Below are 10639 nucleotides of genomic sequence, written 5' to 3' on the forward strand. Positions count from 1 at the left end.
ATTTTAGTTGCAGTTGTCCATTGACTGAATTTTGTACATGGATCTTGATAAACATTATTTCCGGAAGATTTCCTTAAATTCCTTGGTATTTTCTATGTAAATAGCATGTCATTTGCAAAAAGGGATAATTTTATTTCTTTCCAATCTGAATGTCTTTTTTTCTACCCTTAATGAATATACAAAGACTTCAAATATGATATTGGACAGAAGTGGTCAAAATGATCACCCTTACTTTGTTTCTGGTAATAGACACTACTTAATCTTCAACCATCACTAATATTGTTCTTTATCAACTTGAGAAAGTTTGCTTCTATTTCTAGTTGGTTAAAGTTGTTTTTTTTTTTTTATCATGTTTGGATATTAAAATATTTTCAAATGATTTTTGCATGTGTCAATAAAATTATATGACTTATCTCTTGTTATTTCTTTTATGTGGTGGGCTTCACTGTTTGAGTGTTCAATCATGCTTGCTTTCTTGAGACAAATCCTACTTTAGTGACATATTATTTGTCTTTCTTTTGTAGGATTTGATTTACTAATGTATAGTTGAAGACTTTAACATCTATATTCATGAGTATTGATCTATAGCTTCTTTTCTTGTACAATTTTCATCTGGTTGTCATTATGAGCAAGTTTGGCCTCATAAAACAAGTCTGAAAGTTGTTTCCTTTCCCTCTTAGCTTCTAGATGATATTGAAAGTAAGTGGTGTTATTTCTTTCTTATTTGATAAAATTCACTAAGATATAGATGTAGAAAAAACAGATTATTTATTTATTCTTGAGTGCATTTTGATAGTTTGATCCTTCAACAAATTCATCTGTTTCATCTACATTGTCACATTTATGTGCATAGAATTGTTTGCAGTATTCCATTATCTCATTTTGCTATCCATAAGGTCAGTATTGATATGCCTTCTTTATTTTTTAATTTTTGATGTCTGTGATTTCTCTCTGTGTCAGTTAAGTTACAGATTTATGAAAGAACCAGGCTTTGGTTTCATTAACTTTTTTTAAAAATTTTTTGTTTTCAATTCAGTTTTTATTTTTAGTATTTCTTTCCTTATATTGTTTTTTATTTATTTTGGCCTCTGTTTTCCATCTTTTTAAGATGGAAACATAATTTAGATATTGTTATTTTTTCTAATATAAAAATTAATGCTATTGATTGCCATTAAGAACTAGCTTACTTACCACAGAAATTCTGGTTTCTTGTATTTTTATTTCATTACATTTGAAATATTTCCTAATTCTCTTTGACACTTCTTCTCCGAGCTATGTATTACTTAGATACTCTTTAATTTTCAAATATTTTAGAATTATCTTTTTCTTGATATCATATAATTTTGTCATTGACAATGAGTTTAACTGCATTAGGTCAGAGAACATATCAGTACTTTGAATCATGTGCTAATTTTTCTTAACAATTGTATGTCCACTTAAAAAGAACATTTATTTTTGGTTCTTAAACAGTCTTTTTATTTCAAATACTTTTACTCATATTTATTTATTCTCAGTTTTCAGTCAACTATGTTTTTACTTTTGCCTTGGTTTCCAGGAAACTAGACCAGTCAAAGCAACAGCAGCAGTGGATAAAGCAATATGTGGGCTTTTCTGGACATGCATAGTTGCAGAGGAAATTTGAATATTCTCTAAGAAATGTTCAGGTAGTAAGTAATATAGGGATAATCTCCATAGAATAATAAGAAAATGTGGGAGAAGCCTGAGACATTCTGATTTTCTAAAAAGATATCATTTTATTTTAATTAAAGTATTACCCTTGACTCAAATCATATTATCTTTCACACGCCACCTGTTCAGAAATTTTGTTACCTGTGTCTCCAAGACATGTCTAAACCTAATTTCTCAAATTCATTTCAACCAACCATATCTAAACCATTATCATCTCTTCTGAGTTGCTGCAATATCCTACTAATTTGTCTTTATCTCTCAGTTTTCCTCAACTCCTACAAACTTTAACTGATTCTATAAATAGAAGTCAGAGCAACCCCATTAAGATTTAACTTAAATGCTGCCATTACTTTGCCCCAAATCATCCAATTATTTTCCATTTCATTCAACGATAACCCAGAATTCTTAGTACAAGCTATACATGGTTCATGGTACAATACCATACCATTTTCTCTTTTATTTTCCACTGTTTTCCCCACACTCATCATCCCAGCCTCACTGTCCCCTCAACCCACACTTTTCTCCAACTAAAGTAACACAAGTGAACCTCCAATTTGCACATTAAACTGTCTATTGGGTATTAGCCTTAGAATATTTGACATTCATCTTCAATTAATATATCCAAAACTAATTTTCTCCAGTGATTCCCATATCACTAAGAGCAAATACCTCCTTAGAATTGCTGCTAACATTTCCCAAATTCTTCTCTGTAACTCTTTCATATATCCCATTCAAACCAACAAATGCTATTCACTTTTCTACAAAAATATCCAAAACACATATTTATCTAATAACATTCTTGCAAACTATTATTTATTTCTTGGATATTTGTAATAACAATGTAGTATATTATAGTTCAAAATATTCACTGAACTTGCCTGATAGAGCCTCTTACTGTTGGAGTGTTATTTTTCAATCCTACTGACATTAGTTTTCATCATGTGATTTGCATGGGCCAATACAATATAGGATTTAACTGTGTTATTTATGAATGAAGATTTATAAGCCATACTTTAGTTTCAGAGTCTCTTTTTCTCAATGACACAATCAGTTCAGTTCAGTCGCTCAGTCGTGTCTGACTCTTTGCAACCCCATGAATCGCAGCACGCCAGGCCTCCCTGTCCATCACCAACTCACGGAGTTCACTCAGACTCACATCCATTGAGTCAGTGATGCCATCCAGCCATCTCATCCTCTGTCATCCCCTTCTCCTCCTGCCCCCAATCCCAAAATCAGAGTCTTTTCCAATGAGTCAATCTTCGCATGAGGTGGCCAAAGTACTGGAGTTTCAGCTTTAGCATCAGTCCTTCCAATGAACACCCAGGACTGATCTCCTTCAGAAAGGACTGGTTGGATCTCCTTGCAGTCCAAGGGACTCTCAAGAGTCTTCTCCAACACCACACTTCAAAAGCATCAATTCTTCGGCGCTCAGCTTTCTTCACTGTGCAACTCTCACATCCATACATGACTACTGGAAAAACCATAGCCTTAACTAGACAGGCCGTTGTTGGCAAAGCAACATCTCTGCTTTTGAATATGCTGTCTAGGTTGGTCATAACTTTCCTTCCAAAGAGTAAGCGTCTTTTAATTTCATGGCTTCAGTCACCATCTGCAGTGATTTTGGAGCCCCCCCAAAATAAAGTCAGACACTGTTTCCACTGTTTCCCCATCTATTTCCCATGAAGTGATGGGACCAGATGCCATGATCTTCGTTTTATGAATGTTGAGCTTTAAGCCAACTTTTTCACTCTCCTCTTTCACTTTCATCAGGAGGCTTTTTAGGAAAAGGAGTACATCAAGCCTGTATATTGTCACCCTGCTTATTTAACTTATATGCAGAGTATATCATGAGAAACGCTTGGCTGGAAGAAGCACAAGCTGGAATTAAGTTTGCCGGGAGAAATATCAATAACCTCAGATATGCAGATGACACCACCCTTATGGCAGAAAGTGAAGAGAAACTATGACACAATAGCAGTAGTTAATTATAATGGCATCACCTTCACAATAAGTTCCAGACTGAAGCAACAAAACTGAAAAGTGAGTGAGAAATATATTTTTGCTGTTATTATTATAAGTCCATGTGAGTTGAGGAATTAATTTTAATATATTACTTAGTTCATGTTACTTGATACAATAATGATAAATGATCCCCTTTCCCAACCATTTCCCTCTTTAGCCAAAGATCAAAATAGCAATCAGAATTATCCTCTGAAAATACAGTTCAAACCTTACCTATTTGAAAACTACCCTGAGTTTCTCATTTTACTCAAAGTAACAGACTCTTACATCTGTTACAAGGGTACACATCCTCTAGACCCCTTTTATGTCTTAGAATATGCTTCTTACAAGTGATCCCTTCATTGTATATTTCTTTCTAGTTACCTCAGCTTTTATACAGACAAAAAAAAATGCAAGGTATGTGCAACTTCAGAGTCTTTACATTTTCTGTTTTTGTTTTATTTTGTTTTGCCTGTAACATTCTTCCCCAGATATTCAGGAGGCTCATATTCAACAAGCATTGGAACACATTATTGTAAATCACCTACTCTCCATTTCCTGTGTCTCCTCAAAGACACTCTACGTATAGAACACCATCAAGTAGCCACTAAAAAAGTATAAGACTAAGAATAAATGAATTCAGTTAAATCAGAGGATGTTAAATCAATATACAAAAATAAGTTACATTTCTAAATGATACAAACTAACTATCCAATAAAGATATTAAAAATCAACCCCATGAACAACAGCATCAGCAAATTCCTTGGTGGCTTGGTAAAGAATCCATCGGTCAAGTCAGGAGACTCAGGTTCAATCCCTGATTCAGAAAGATCCCACATGCCATGGCACAAGTAAGCCTGTGTACCACAACTATTGAGCCAGTGCTCTACAGCCCGGAAGCCTCAGCCACTGAGTCTATGAGCTGCAACTACTGAAGCCTGTAAGCCCTAGAGCCCATGCTACACAGCAAGAGAAGCCACCACAATGAGAAGCCCATGGACCACAACTAGAGAGTAGCCCCCTCTCTGCAACTACAAAAAAGTCTGGGGAGCAATGAAGACCCAACACAGCCAAAAATATATAAAATTATATATAAAAGCAATAGCATCAAAAACAATAAAATAGTAAGGAATATATGTAACCAAGTAGATGAAAGGCGGGTACATTGAAAATTATGAAGCAATGATGAAAGAAACTGAAGAAGACACAAATAAGTGAAAAAATAGCCCATGCTGATAGAATGGAAGAAATAACACTGTTCAAAGATCCATAATATTCAAAGTGATCTCCAAGTTAAATGCAATCTTGCCTTTCAGATTTCCAGTGGAATTTTCACAGAAATAGAAATAAATAATCCTTAAATTTATATGGAAGCACACAATTTCCTAATATTTTATAATTTATATAAAATTATATATAAAAGCAATAGCATCAAAAACAATAGAATAGTAAGGAATATATGTAACCAAGTAGATGAAAAAATATTAAAGCACTCTAGAGCAGGAAGAACAAAGCTGGAAGGATCATACTTCCTGATTTCAAATATATTACAGAGCTACAATAATCAGAACAGTATAGTACTGGCCCAAATCAGAAATACAGACACATGAAAGAGAGCCCAGCAATAAACCCACCCATGTATAGGCAACTAATGTGTGAGAAGAGAATCAAGAACAACATACAATGAGGAAAGCATTATCTTTTCAATAAATGGTTGGGAGAAACTCTCCTACCTGATCCAGTGGCACTACAGATATGGACCCACTCGCTTAGGGCATTTGCTATCTCTTGCAGAAAGACATCCAATCTTTGCTGGTATTATCTCCAAATCAGCAACTCAGCAGCACCTTCAAAACCTGTTTCATCACTTAGTTAGACATACAACTTCTGTGTCCTGTGGTATGTAAGAAGAATAGTGGATGCGATGGCCATGTGCCCACAGCTTCACCCCATTACTGTATACATTGTTTGATGTGATAGTTTAAGGTCCTTTTCTTGCATATAAATTATTTTGTGAACACTCAGTTAGCTTTGATGGCTGAGGTCCTGCAAGCAGAGAAGGTAATCTCTTAAAGAAAACTGGCTGAATACATGTCAGTTCCAATCATGATGAATTGTAGATCCTTTCAGAATGAAAGAGGTCCAATGTAACTAACGTGCCATTAAATGTCTGGATGGTCTTCTCAAAGGATGGAATTGTATCAGCTCTGTCTGGAATGTAGGACATTCCACAGTAGCAGTAGCAAGAGTAGCCTTTGTATGTGGGAACCCAAGGAATTGAGACCATGCAAAACCTCCATCTCTACTCCCAAGTCTACTGCATACATCTGACATTTGTTCTACCACTGGAGGTGACCAGTGACAGATGATGACTGCCAGTCAATCCATTCTGTCTAACTGGTTGTGCCATGTTCCTTCTATGTTCAGTGCTCTCTGCTGAATATTAATGGTAAATGTAAACATCTTTACACTTGTGCCCTCTGCTTTAAGTTAACCACATGTTTCTTTCCCAGATTTCCTTTTCCCAAGTTTCCATTATTTCTCAATCCAGCCTTCTAACTATTTATTCTTCCAAATTTCCTAGGAGTCTGTAGACATTTTTACTTCAGAGCACTTTTTTAACACAAAATGTATTACCAGGAATACCACTTCAAGCTCTAACTATTGGGTGCACTTGCTGTAGTCAGATGTTCCAAATGCCAGGTGTATTTCCCTTTATTATTATCTCTCAGGGTCACTCTTGATCCTAATAGAGTGGTGCTATAGTACAGAGGAAGTCCATTTCAAGGTTGTACTGATATATGCATTCAGAAGTCAAGTTTGACTTGTTTTCTTTTCCTTCAGCTGGTCACGATAAACCATCCTGAGATGTGACTTGGAGAAGTGATGGTACAAAAGGATAGGTGACAGGGGCAAGTGGGAAACTGGTTTATGGTGATTACTTGTATCCTCTGGCCCTGCTTGTACCTGATCCAAAAGGTAGAATTTCCATCTTACAATGAACTGTGACAGGCCATATGACTTAGTTGATATGGCAGAATTTAGGTAATAATTTGTAGTCTGGACACAGAATCACATTTCATTCCATGGTCAAGTGCTCTGTACCTCTGGTACCTAACAAGGTCAAATAAAATAACAAAAAAGAAAATTCTGTGTTAGTTTCATGTTATAGTAACTCCTAGTTGGCTAAGGATTCTTTTCCAAATCAGTTTAGAAGTTTCTCCAAATAAATCATAAAATAGTGTCTATTTGCAAAATAAACCACAGAGGAAGGGAGATTCTTTTTCATGATGCCAAGTATGAAATATCTTCTTAAGACTCTCAGTCAGACTCATTATGATGGGGGTGGGGGTGGGGGATGGAGTGAAGAAAAGGGAAAAAAAAATAGTGAAGGATTTCAAGGAGAAATTAGTAATGGAAAATATAGGGTAAAACTTTGCTTCCTTACTACTAAAAAATGATATTAAAAAAAAAAAACTAGCATCACAGCAAGAAATATATGAGTGCAGTATACATGGCAAAACTGTTTAACCCATACTTCCACACAGTCCCATAAGTTTCTTTAGTAGAACCCACTAAAACCTGATGCATACTGATGTTATCTAAAATCCTGAAGCACAGAGGAAGAAATACTCAGGCTCTATGTAAGGAGCAATAAGGGCAATGCTGTTCCTTGCAGACTGGAGAATACTGCCACAATGAATATTGCCTCCTAGACTAGGCCCAGAGAAGGAAACAGCAACCCACTCCAGTATTCTTTCCTAGAAAATCCTGTGGACCGAGGAGCCTGGTGGGCTGCCATCTATGGGGTTGTACAGAGTCAAGCACAACTGAAGTGACTTGGCATGCGTACATGCATTGGAAGAGGAAATGGCAACCCACTCCAGTATTCTTGCCTGGAGAATCCCAGGGACAGAGGAGCCTGGTGGGCTGCTGTCTACCAGGTCGCAGAGTCGGACAGACTGAAGTGACTTCGCAGCAGCAGCAGACCAGGCAGGCCCTTGCTAGGCTGTGAATATTGGAGAAAAGCTATGAACAGAGATGGAGATCACAGGCTTCAGGCATGGAGCTTCTGTAGCTCAATCCCCTCCCTGTCTCCTCAGGTTGGCTTCAATGAGGACCAGATTTTTCCCATGGACAGAGATGAGATTGTGGTTGACACACTAACAATGGACTTTGAGGCAGAGACTTAAGACTGCTTATCTTCCTTGATCCTATTTTCTATCAAACACTTTAAAAATATTTAGTCTTCTACATGCTCTTGGATCATACTAGTAGCATAACTATGTCCTTATTTACCCCCTTCATGAACACAGTAACTTTGCCAAGAGCAAGTTTAACTGAAAGTCTTAGCTTTCAGTTAAATGGGACCACCCAAAGCCTGTAGAAATTACAAAGGGCCACAGGTGAGGAGAAACGGTTCAGTGAATGGCTGCTTTTTAGGAAATCCAGCATTCACTTCTAGGAGATTCAAAATTCACCGGCTGACCCTCACCCCTTGTGTGTCCCCTCCTCCGTGACCTCAGATAATAGCCAGTGATACTATAGATGCCAGAGAAGGGTTCTAAGAAAGACGACCAGAAAGGAGAGCTGAGGAAAGAGAGGCAGCTGGTACAGAAAGGTGGGTGGAGGGACAGCGGTAAGGAGGAAAGAGTGCCAAAGGAGAGAGGCAGGCGTGGAGGAAGAGATTGAGCCAGAAAGAGGATGCTGAAGAGTAGAAGGGCAGAGAGCCAGGGATGACAGTGCAGGGCTGGATCCAAGCTGTGGTATGGAGGGGTACGATAGGGCTCCAAAAGTCAGCCAAGAAAGAGTTGGCTTACAGAGTGGACGGAATGGATCCTACTCTGCTTCTCCCTTCCTTAGCACTGCTCTCACCTGCCTGCAGCATCCAGCCGCGCTTCCACCACAGCCAACGACTTTCAAGACCTTTCTTTCGTTGCCTCGACGGCCAGAGACTTCCCAGGAGCGCTACCGCCAGGCCCCGCCCCTCTATCCTGCCGCACCTCCTCATTGGTGGAGAGGACCGTTTCCGTTAGTCAATCGCGTTAGCCCTAGCACCCGACTCCACCCACTCAGAGTCCTGGGCCTACGCAATTGGTCAGAAAGGGAAGCCTGCTTGCTCTGGGTGCTCCGGCTCCAGGTTCATCTCAGCAATTTGCCCGACAGAGGTAGAAATAGTATTTTTACTATTATTATTATTCTTTTCCTGGATTTTGGGAACTCTGTATTGCGCGCAAGGGAAGGGCAATAACCTGTATTTGCCACAGGCAAGAGAGAAGCCCCCTGTTTTTTGGGGTAAAAGTTTTGCCGCTATGCCATGGCTTTACTCAACAACCCTAGAGGTCTACAGTGCCTGTACCTTATTAGAGCTGACCATAAATTCCACAGGATATCTTTCCACCACAAATGTTTTAATCCATTAGAGACTGCCAGGTTGTATGTATCACAAACTGTTGGGCTCTGTATGATGCAGCCAAGGCCTGCTTCATAACTCTTTCCTGCTTTGGAACTAGCACAAAGCTTAAAGTCTTTCCTGTCACTTCATAAATGCTTTGAAGATATAATCCCAAGCGGGGTACATGTTGTTCATAGTAGATGAAAAGGTGTATCAGAAATTGTGCTTTATTTTGGCGATGGGAGGTGTGAGATGCAAACATTCATCCTTTATTTTAAAACATGTCTTTAAAAAAAAATCTCAGAGCAATAAATAGGATTTTTAAAAATTCACTGATGAGATAGGCTATTTAATATTCATAAGGTTTATTTCCCACTCTTTGAAACAAATGTGTCTTACCAAGGCCTCCAATAAAATTTCCATTAATGGTTCAACTATTTCATTAAAATAAACTAGTTTTATATTCTCCAGAATCTATTGATTGTTCAGGGTCCTTTGAACTGTATCAGAACAGTAGGAGAATTAACAAGTCGTGGGCATGCCTGAGTTTTTATGCCACGTTTGTTCTTTTCCCCCCATGTATGTGAACTGTTTAACTTTCTTCCTAATAGAATTGGAAAATAATGAATCTGCCAGATCAATGTCCATCTGTTATATACCTGAGGAATCTAGCAAAAACAAACAAACAAAAGAAAAAAAAAAAACAACTTGCGGCACAGTAGTGCAGTCGGTGCCATTCAATGGTTGTGTTTTCAGTAGTCCATTAACTCCCTCTCCACCTTCATGGTTTGTTTAAATAGAGACAAAACATTTGACTGTGTTAGACTTGTGTGGGGGCCAGATTGGTGAATTAAATGAGGATATGAACAGGGTAATCATTCTTCAACATTTATGTTTGCAATGAGTAATTTGTTCTCTACCTTTCCTCACAAGAAGCAATGTTGTTTTTATTTACTATCTGCAGAAGGACCACTGGAAAGTCTCTCACTTAATCTTCTCTTGTACAGTCTGACCCATTGTTCAAGAAATGAATGTGGAGTTTCTGCTATCTGCTACATATGTCCTTTTAAATTATAGTTTTGAGAAGGGAGTAAATAACTACTGAATTTTGTGAATGCCATTGGATTTTGATTCCTCTGTGAATCAAAGTTAAAACAGGCCTCCATTTTAGCCTTTTCCCTGTTTTTTTTTTTTTTCCTCATTGTAATTAGAGGGTATAATGATACTTTGAGTTTGTGGTATCATGTCAGCTACAAATATCTTTGTAATAAGAATGGACTCCTTTGTAGAAGGACTAGGAGATTCATTTCCCAGAAAACTTGCAATACTATTGCAATATTCTTGCTCTTGGAAACACAGCTTCTCTTGTAGTCTCCATCTGGATTCTGGATCTGGAAATTGTCTCAAGTTGAAAACTGAGCAAAGTATTGTGACATTTCCACTGAAGTAGTTGCCCTCAGCCTCCTGATGACCTATCTTTGGTTTCTTTTGCTTGTATATATTGAAGAATAACTTTTTTTTTTAATATGACATTTATCTGCCCCCAGGAATGCC

General features: G+C 37.7%; 1 long non-coding RNA gene across 1 annotated transcript in view; it reads right to left on the bottom strand.

Annotated features, from left to right (window-relative positions):
- LOC123329754 overlaps positions 1 to 8831 on the bottom strand; it is a 43263-nt gene extending 34432 nt beyond the window's left edge. The window contains exons 1-2 of the long non-coding RNA XR_006545314.2: positions 8566 to 8831; positions 5424 to 6804 (exon numbers count right to left, since the gene is read on the bottom strand). This is a non-coding gene — a long non-coding RNA (uncharacterized LOC123329754). The remainder of the gene's footprint in view (positions 1 to 5423; positions 6805 to 8565) is intronic.
- Positions 8832 to 10639: the final 1808 nt, after the last annotated feature.

The sequence above is a fragment of the Bubalus bubalis genome, chromosome 16 (genome assembly GCF_019923935.1).
Source record: "Bubalus bubalis isolate 160015118507 breed Murrah chromosome 16, NDDB_SH_1, whole genome shotgun sequence".
Lineage (NCBI taxonomy): Eukaryota > Metazoa > Chordata > Mammalia > Artiodactyla > Bovidae > Bubalus > Bubalus bubalis.